General features: G+C 41.0%; 1 pseudogene; it reads right to left on the bottom strand.

The window, feature by feature from the left end:
• Positions 1–1,699: 1,699 nt before the first annotated feature.
• On the bottom strand, positions 1,700–2,290 carry LOC103729548 (annotated as a pseudogene).
• Between the last annotated feature and the right edge of the window lie 8,104 nt (positions 2,291–10,394).

Raw genomic sequence — 10,394 nt, 5'->3', positions numbered from 1 at the left:
CTGTTTTTCATCAGGGGAGCTCTCAAACCCCAATTCCTCATTTTTTATAGCATCATTAACAGTCATAGATTTATCAAAACAAGAATCCGTTAGTTTTGGTTTAACTGGAAATGCCTAGGACAGGCCATCCCCAGCGCCCTGTTGTTGTATTTGCTCATCTATCTCCTTAAATAGGGGATTGTCCTGTTCAGGGGCTTCGGGGGGAACCCCCTAAAGGGAGGCCAGAATGGCTGTCACAATGGGGTAGAACAGCCCAGACTGTGGGTGTCCCTCCCTGACTTCTCTATGCAGGGCCAAGAATAAAATGCAAGCCCATTGTTCAGGATCCCAGCAACAGGAATCTGTAAGCCAGGGGGCAAGAGCTAGTACTTCATCTAAAATCTTAGTTACATCCTTTTCTGTTACCCAAATACGCCTACTCCTGAGGAGAGAAACCAGTGCAGCAGCGCAGGGGCTGGCAGCAGCTGGATGACTATTCCTTATACTGGAGGTCACCCACCCCGCAAGACGTACCCTGATCATTCAGGAAGATGATCAGCAAAGACAGGAGCAGCATGCCCAACTGAAGATTGCGAGCCAGAAGAAAAAGCAGAACAAAACAAAAGCAGCGAGCAAGCACGGGAAGAGCACCTAGAAAGGGGGAATCAGGAGCCCAAGGTGTTACAGCTCAGTGTTACAGCTCTGTGGGGAGGGGATCCCAGCCCCTGGGCACCAGCTGTGGTCACCAGCTGTGGCTGCTCTCCTCTGGCTATGGCCACTCTCCTGCTCTCTTAGTTCTTCTGATCAGCTGTCCAGTCCGGACCCCAGGGCTGGTGAGGAGACTGTGTCAGCAGAGCTGCATTCAGACACAGGAGACCAGGTTCAGTGACACAGGTCTGCTTTACTGCAGGAAGGCACAGGCTTATATAGGGTTAGTGGTCCAATCACAGCATAGCAAGTAGGATACCTTATTAGCATAACAGGTTTGGCATCCTATCACAGTACAGCAAGTAAGATGCTTTGATTCTAAGCATGGTGATTAGGGAGTGGCGAGCTCTAGGCCTCAGTCTTATGATCTGCCAATGGGAGCAAAATGTCACAAGGCATTCCTTGTGGCTCCAGCAGTCGGGCCATTGCCTCAGGCCTGCTATATGGCTGTCAATAAGACTTTCACCCTAGGCTCAAGCCTGTCTCCCACGGCTTCCTATGAAGTTAAATATTCATCTACCATGCAGGCAAGAACTAGCACTTCAGGTATTTATCCAAAAGAAATGAAAACAAGGTCTATAGAAAGACTTCTACTTAAGGCCAGCGCTTGCCACTAAGCCTGATGACCTGAGTTTGAGTCCCTGGACCTACATGGTAAATGGAGAGAACTGACTCCTGCAAGTTGTCCTCTGACCTCCATATAAGTATTATGGCATATCATCACACAAATAAATAAACAAATGTAATCTAAAATACTTTTTTCCCTCAGTTCGTTTAACAGATACAACAGAAGAACACCAGGCTGATGTCCTTTACTAGTACATTACATGATCTGCTACAACATAGCTCAGGCCATTCCCACAGGTGAAAGAAAAGCTAACCTCCCCCACTCCTGTAGGAAAGACATGTCTTAAACCACAATACGTATTGTGTTTAAAAGCATGAATAAGCACAAAAGAGATTTCCATCTCCTGGCTACCCAATATAGCCCGACATGAAAATAGCCCAGTGATCACTTCTGTTTGGAGAAATATTCTTTGCTCTTTTGGACATCAGGCTTGATGGTATCACTGCCAGGCATCTAGCCAGCTGGCTACACCTCCCCATGTTTGCCAGTGAACTGGAAGGCCTGAACTAGTCCTGGAATCTCATCCTCAGAAGGGCCAACAGGAAGGTCATTTATAGTGATCTGTCAAAGGATACCTCTGTCATCAATGATAAAGAGATCCCTGAAGGAGATAACTTCATCAGCCCTTAAGACTCCATAATCCTGAGCAATGGTACGCTTGGGATCTGATACCAAGGGAATCTTCATGGGTCCCAGTCCTCCTTGTTTCTTGGGTGTGTTGATCCATGCCAGATAACAGAAGTGAGAATTCACAATCACTTGGCAGTTGAGTTTCTTAAATTCTTCTGCTCTATCACTGAAAACAATGATCTCAGTGGGGCACACAAAATTGAAGTCAATAGGTTAAAAGAAGAAGACAATGTATTTTCCTCTCTATTCACTTAGATTGATAGCTTTGAACTGACCATCTGGCATAATGGCTGTGGTTTTGAAGTTGGGGGCAGGATGCCCAATTTTGGCATTTCCTGAAGGCATCTTGCTTTTAGCAGGCCCAATCCACAGGTCTCCAGACAGCACACACAGGGCAGGAAGACCCTAAAAATATTTTTAAAGACTTCTACATAAGAAGATTGTGGAAGCTTTAATTGTAAGCAAAGCAATGGAAAAATTCCAGATGCATTACATATTATAATGCATGTCCACACACAGCCCCAACACGTGTTATTCAGCCAGGACAGCAACTTTGGAGAATTGTAGACATATAATAGGACCCTGGCCATGAGCCACATCTGCCTTTCTCTGTAACTAGTCTGAGGTGATTTTTGTGATGTTCTGTGTCACTGAATCAGACAAGCTGTGCTGATAGAGCTCCCAAGAGTGGAAGAGTACCAATATCCAGAATATGTCGAATCCACCCAACATGAATCGCCTCCCCTACTAGGGGAGAAAGGGGCCCATACAACCAACTTCTCACCAAAGCTGTTCTCTTCAAAAGCTAAAACTGTAACAGGACTCAGCCTCCAGTTCTGGTGCTGCAGGTTGGACATTTGTCAGCTCAAACTGTACAAGTGAGAGCCCAGTGTTAGAGTCCATGCACTGCAGATGTGGAACTGCGGTAGATGGGGACAACAGCTGGCTGAAGCCAAATGGCACTGCTTTGCACCTCTTTTCCATGGTGTGGTACCCATCCTACACTGGTTATAATATAAAGATCTCATGCCAATTTCCAAGCTATTCTTTTGTCTACAGTCTTTAAGATCACTGGCTAACTTAACTTTTGAGATTATTATTTTTCCTGTTCTGTTCTTTTGTCATTTTTGTTGTTTATAGATATTATGTCTTATCCTTTGAATATCTTGAGCATATTTGAGTTAAAATATTTTCAGTTTGTTCTGTTACATAAAAGTGCTTTTTTTTTTTTCCAAGCTTGGCATGGTGGTGCATACCTTTAGTCCCAGCACTCGGAAGGCAGAGGCAGGTGGATCTCTGTGAGTTCAGGAACCAGCCTGGTCTACATAGTGAGTTCCAGGCTAGCTAGGCCTACAAGAAGACCCTGTCTCAAAAGAAAACAAAACCGAAAAAAAAGTGCACTTTACCAATGCACTTTTACCATTGATCTGCATTCTATAGCTTTTCCCTTTCTTTTTTAAGATAAGGTCTCACTGTGTTGCCCAGAATGACCTTGAATTCACTCTCTAGCCCAGGCAGACTTTGAGCTTGCAATCCTCCTGCCTCCCAGTAGCTGGGATTACAGGCCTGACCAACCAGACCTGGCTTACTACATGAATTTTTATGGGCCAAATTCAGGTCCAAAGTTTTTATGTTGTCTCCTTTCTTAGTGTTAGATGACTTCTACCGATGGGTGTAAGAAGTACCTCCTAGCCAGGCATGGTGGCACACGCCTTTAATCCCAGCACTCCCTGCAGATACAGGCGGATCTCTGTGAGTTCAAGGCCAGCCTGGTCTACATAGTAAGTTCCAGGACAGCTGGGGCTACAGGGAGACCCTGTCTCAAAAAGACCAAAAAAAAAAAAAAAAGAAGAAGTGCCTCCTTTGTTTATTCCTCCATGTCTACTTGTGTGACTCTTCTACCCTGTCCCCCAGGACCCTCACATTAAAATACCTTGTGTTGAAGAACTACCCTTTCATAACAGAGTTATCAAGAACTTTACAGTCTTGGATTTGGCTCCATTTACAATCATAGGTTCTATGCATTTCTCTCTGTGTCCTGTGACTTCATAGATACCAGAACTGTTTTGCCCTTTTCAATAGGGGAAGTCCATCACCCAGACTGTGGTTTCCAGTAGTAAACTTGGTTCTTCTCTAATGCCTCCTACAAAGTATTTTACCTCATAAGCTTGGACCACTACATCCATGCCTCCATTAACTATGTCAATGGAGATGTTTATGTTGCTTTAACTGGTTACTTTAACATAGCTATGTGCTTTTTAAATTTGGCTTTAAAAATATTATTGGTAGAGTCTCTGATCTCAGCAGACTGCCAGAGAGTGCCCAGTTCTGTCCTCCCTCTGGCCTCCCTCTGGCTTCCCTGTGATAGGGGGCCTGAGAATGCAGGGGACTGCCTTAGAGCCCCTGGATCCTGCCTCCACATGGTGGTGAGCTTCCCCTAATTGCACCATCCCCATCCCCTTACCTGGGATTTTGTGAGGGCCCTCCCAAGGCCCCAGGGCAGGCTTTGGTAGGCTAAAGCTGGGATCCTAATGGACAGCCTGAGAGGGTGTGTTCAGACTTCCATCAGTGTAGCAGCTCTGATCTCAGCAGACCACGAGAGAGTGCCAAGTTCTGGCCTCCCTCTGGCCTCCTTCATGCAGAGGGCCTGAGAACGTAGGGGACTGCCTGAGAGCCCCCAGATCCTGCCTGCACGTGGCAAAGGAAGCCTGAGTAAACCTGACTGGAACTTGAGTTGGGCTTCTGTGGGTACTCCTGAATAGCTGATCTGAAGCCATCAGTTCCCTCTAAAATAAACCTGAGAGAACCAAAGTCCTATACCAACCAGCTTTACATAACCAATAAAGAAAGGATCTAGGCACCCCAATAATACAAACAGAAGCATACTTCAACTGAATTCTCTTATCAGAATCATAACCAACAAAAGAAATTCACATGCCAAAATCACAACAAAAGAATAATAAAATGAAAAGCCAAAACACTATGTCCCCACCAAACTCCTCCAATCCTGTAAAAGAGTTCTACAAGGAGAACCCCCTACAGGTAACCCAGGACATTGAATTTAAAAGAACAATTATAAACACGATCAAGGAATTCAACAAATTTAAAGAAGACACGAACAAACAAATCAAAGAGCTAAAAAAAAAAAAAAGATAGGGAAAAACTTCTGAATGAATTCACAAAAGAGATGGAAACAGTGCAGAAAACTCAGGCAGAAATGAAGAAGGAACTGCAGAACTCAATAAGCCAACCTGAAACAACAGGGGAAAGCCTCACCTCTAGAAGGAATGAAATGGAAAACAGAGTATCAACACTGGAGGATAAAGTAGAAGAACTGGACCACTCAAGGAAAGATTATGGAAAATTTTAAAAAACACAGGAATGGTAATGCAAGAGATGTGGGACACCATGAAAAGAACAAATCTATGGATCACAGGAATAGAGGAAGGAGGAGAATTTCAGGTTAATGGTGTTGACCAGATCTTAAACAGGATCGTAGACGAGACTCCCTGAAATTAAGGACGGACATCCTCATATGAATACAGGAAGCACATAAAACACCAAATAGACAGGATCAGAAAAGAAACTCCCAATGACATATCATAGTAAAAACACTAAATGTACAGAACAAAGAGAGAATACTGAAAGCAGCAAAAGAAAAACAAGTCACATACAAAAGAAAGCCCTTCAGAATTACAGATGACTTGTCAATGCAAATTATGAAAGCCAGAAGAGCCTGGAACAAGGTATTTCCAGTTCTGAATGACAATAGATGCCAGCCCAGAATACTTTACCCAGCAAAAATGTCTATTATAGTTGAGGGGGAAAGAAAAATCTTACATGATATGAACAGCCTGAAAGAATACATGTCCACAAAACCAGCCCTTCAAAGAATACTTGAAGCAATACAGAAAGCAGAGAGAGGAACAACTACACACCAGGAGGAACAAAAGAAAAGAAGTATAATGTAGGAAACACAAAATTAGACAGAGAACAAAAAGAGCAATCAAAATGACAGCAACCAATATATACCTTTTGATAATAACCTTAACTATCAATGGACTGAACACCCCAGTCAAAAGACACAGTCCAAGGGAATGGATTAAGAAAAAAATCTATCTCTTTGGTGTCTGCAAGAAACCCATCTCATGTTCAGGGACAGGCACTACCTTAAGGTAAAGGATGGAAAAGAATATTCCAAGCAAATGGCACTAAGAAACAAGCAGGGGTTGCAATCCTAATCTGAAAAAAATAGACTTCAAAGTAAAACTAATCAGAAGAGTTAAGAAGGGCCACTTCATTCTGATCAAAGGAACAGTTAACCAAGAATATATTACAATCCTTAACATATATGCACCAAACTCTGATGCACCCAAATTCATAAAAACAACATTACAGGACTTGAAGAAACACATTAACCCCAACTCAGTAATAGTAGGGGACTTCAGCACCCCACTTTCTCCATTAGACAGGTCAGCTGGACAAAGAATAAGCAGACATCTGAATTAAATGATATCATACATCAAATGGACCTAACAGATGTCTTTCAAATATTCCATCCAAGCACCAAAGAATGTACCTTCTATTCAGCAGCCCACGGAACTTTTCAAAAATTGACTACTTACTGGGCCACAAAACAAACGTCAACAAATACAAAAAATCAAAATAATTTCATTCTATCAGACCACAATGCCATAAACCTCAGAATCAACACTGGACGAATTCTTAGGCACTACATGAACTCATGGCAATTGAACAATAAGTGGGTCAAAGGAGAAATTACAAAAGAAATAAAAGAATTCCTGGAATTCAACGAAAAGGACAATACAACAGAGCACAACCTCTGGGACACATTAACAGCAGTCCTAAGAGGGAAGTTTATAGCTCTAAGTGCCTACATTAAAAAATTAGAAAGAGTCCAAATAAATGACCTAACACTGCAACTCAAGACACTGGAAAGGCAAGAACAAATGAAACCCAAACCCAGTAGAAGAGAAGAAATAACAAAAATCAGAGCAGAAAATAATAAAATAGAAACAAAGAAAACAATACAAACTATCAATGAATCTAACAGCCGGTTCTTTGAAAAGCTAAACAAGATAGGCAGACCCTTAGCCCAGTTAACCAAAAGACAGAAAGAGCAAATCCAAATCAGTAGCCTTTCTATATACCAATAACAAGCAATTGGAGGAATAATACGGGGAAATGCTCCCATTCACAATTGCTGAAAAAAAAAAAAAAATCTTGGAATAAATCTGACTAAAGACACCAAAGATCTAGATCTACAATGAAAATTTTAAATTGTTAAAGAAAGAGATTGAAGAAGACACCCAGAGATGGAAAGAACTCCCATGCTCATGGATTGGAAGAATTAATATTGTGAAAATGACCATCCTATCAAAAGCAATATATAGATTCAATGCAATACCAATCAAAATCCCTGTAACATACTTCACAGAATTAGAAAAAAAAAATCCTAAATTCTTCATATTGAAGCACAAAAGACCCCAGATAGCCAAAGCAACCGTGAGCACAAAGAGCAATGCTGGGGGGGGATTACTATACCAGATCTCAAAGTATATTACAGAGCTATAGTCATAAAAACAGCATGGTACTGGCACAAAAATAGACATAAATCAATGGAATGTCACTGAAGATCCAAACCCTAGTATACACAATTTCAGCCACCTGATATTTGACAAAGGTGCCAAGAACACACAATGGAGGAAAGACAGCATCTTCAACACATGGTGCTGGCAAAACTGGATCTCCACCTGTAGAAGAGTGAAACTAGATCCTTCTCTTTCACCTTTAACAGATATCAACTCCAAATGGATCAAAGACCTCAATGTGAAACTGGAAACCCTGAAACTATTAGAAGAAAATTTTGGCAGTAACTTAAAAGATACAGGTGTAGGAAAGGATTTTCTAAATCAGACAGAAGTTGCTCGGGAATTAAGGTTGGCAATCAACAAGTGGGACTTCATTAAACTAAAAAGCTTCTGTACAGCAAAAGAAACAATCAAAAAAGTGAAGTGAAAACCAACAGAATGGGGAAAAATCTTCACCAGTGACACTTCTGACAGAGGTTTAACATCCAGAATATATAAAGAACTCAAAACACAAAGAATTGAGAAACCAAATGACCCAATTAAAAGATGGGTTAAAGATCTGAACTGAGAGTTCTCAAAGGAAGAAATAAAGATGGCTACGAAACATCTCAAAAAGTGTTCAACATAGTTAGTGATTAGGGAAATGCAAATTAAAACCACCCTAAGGTATCACCTTACACGAATCAGACTGGCTAGGATCAAGAGAACAAATGATACCAAATGCTGGCAAGAATGTGGAGAAAGCAGAATGCTCATTCACTGCTGGTGGGATTGCAAACCCATGGAACCTCTATGGAAAACAGTGTGGAGAACTCTTAAAAAACTAAGAATGAACCTACCATATGACCCAGTTATACCACTCCTTGGCATATACCCAAAGTACTCATCCTATTGTAGAGACACTTGTACAACCATGTTTGTTGCTGCTCTTTTCACAATAGCTAAGAGATGGAAGCAATCTAAGTGTCCCTCAATTGATGAGTGTTTAACAAAAATGTGGTGTATTTACACAATGGAGTTCTATTCAGCAATAAAGAAAGATGAAATAATGAAATTTGCAGGTAAATGGATGGATCTGGAAACCATTATACTAACTGAAGTAACACAGACTCAGAAAAACAATTTATGTTCTCCCTCATATATGGATCCTAGAACCAATCATTTTAAATTCCAGGTCCTTTTAAAAACATGATGCTATACAGCAGTTCCTTCTGCATGAAATAACTACCATCATAATGACTTCAGATGAGTCTGATCACTAAACAACATCACAGTTGGGCTTGTTGATGGTTGTGCTCATTCATTAAGTAGAGCCAAGCAGGGTGATTGGACCCTCATGGGATTATCCAGCCACTCTTCCCAGCTAACTGTATGTAAACCGGGTCTAATCACACATGGCTACCTGGATTTGGGGAAGGTGAAAGTATACAATCTGGGGAAGGCTAGGAAGAGAAGGCATGACCCATGCTGGGTTAAGGTTTTCCAGTGTGCATACCCTCAGGTCATACATACACCTCAGCAACCCCTGTTATCTGGTAAGTAAGCTGAATAAATTCATTGGTTCCCCAGTAAAACTTTAATCAAACATTGACTTAATGCTAGAACTTTAAAAGGGAATAAGCATTGCTTAGCAGCTGCAGGAAAAGGAGTCTTACAACAGACAGAAAATTTATCTGTTAATGCTAGTATGTCTCATAATTATTTTTTTAAAAAAAGAAAATGAGAATGTAAAAGATGTTAAAAGGATATGGGAAATGGAGATATTTTGCAAAATAGAAAAAATGAGAAAGCTTAAGCAAGTGATGAAAGTCTGTTTTGGTTTGTTATGATATATAAAGAATGAAACAAAAATAATATACACATGATCTTAAAATGTCTATGGTCATAGTTTAGTCAACTAGTTTAAGGAACAAGATATATATCTAGTCAAGGTTTATCTGAGAATATATTAGTTTTTTACCCAAGCCTTATCTACATAACACATGATAATTAAAAGTACCAGACTGGTGGAACTAACCATATTGGATGTTTAACAGCCATAATTTGAGGCCTATACTATTGTGGTCAGAGGGACATAAAGTATAGTTTCTTCCCCTTGCCTTCCAAGTTCCTAAGTTCCAGGGGGCTATGGAATATCTCTCAAAATATCCTGTAACTGTGGTGAGTCACCTGTCCTCTTGTTTAGGGAGGGCATGCGACCCCAGGAGATGGATTTGAACTAGTGTCCAGTTTACAAAGAAGACGGTCAACTCAGAGGAAACATCTCATTCATGCTTCCAAGTGAAACCAGACTTGGTCGACCAGGACCTTTGACTTAACTTCACATAGATGGAACTGGCAAAAGAAAGGAGCCAGGAGCTCCTCCCAAGCCCATGTGACCACTGAGGAACAGATTCTCAAATGACCTTAAGTGTAAAAATAAATTGATTTATTCTGGGGGCAACTGTATGGTCTTAAATACCCAAAAGGAAAGTATAACCAATGAGTAAAGTCATTAGTGTATTTCTTTAAGAGTTCAAGGGATTACACTTTCCAGACATTAATTAGGCTTAAGTCTGTATAAAAAGTTAGGCAATTATTTCTCATTGATGACTTTGTTCCTAACCAGAAAGTGCTGCTCAGATGTAAGACTTCAAATCTTGGTCTGTAGCACTGTAGTGCCCACCTGTAGCTAAGGGAGACGACCAGCTACTATTCTAAAAAGAGGGATAAATTTATTTTCTCCCCCTATCTAGAAGCCCTTGAGAGGGAACTGACAACATTCCAACAGCTATCAAAATGCCTGAAAGCAAATCGTGAATCCATTGCTCTCAAGTCCAGACTTGGTAGACAAAATA

Source organism: Nannospalax galili, unplaced genomic scaffold (genome assembly GCF_000622305.1).
Source record: "Nannospalax galili isolate Female #2095 unplaced genomic scaffold, S.galili_v1.0 scaffold872, whole genome shotgun sequence".
Taxonomy (NCBI): Eukaryota; Metazoa; Chordata; class Mammalia; order Rodentia; family Spalacidae; genus Nannospalax; species Nannospalax galili.
This window is presented reverse-complemented; position numbering and strand designations above follow the sequence as displayed.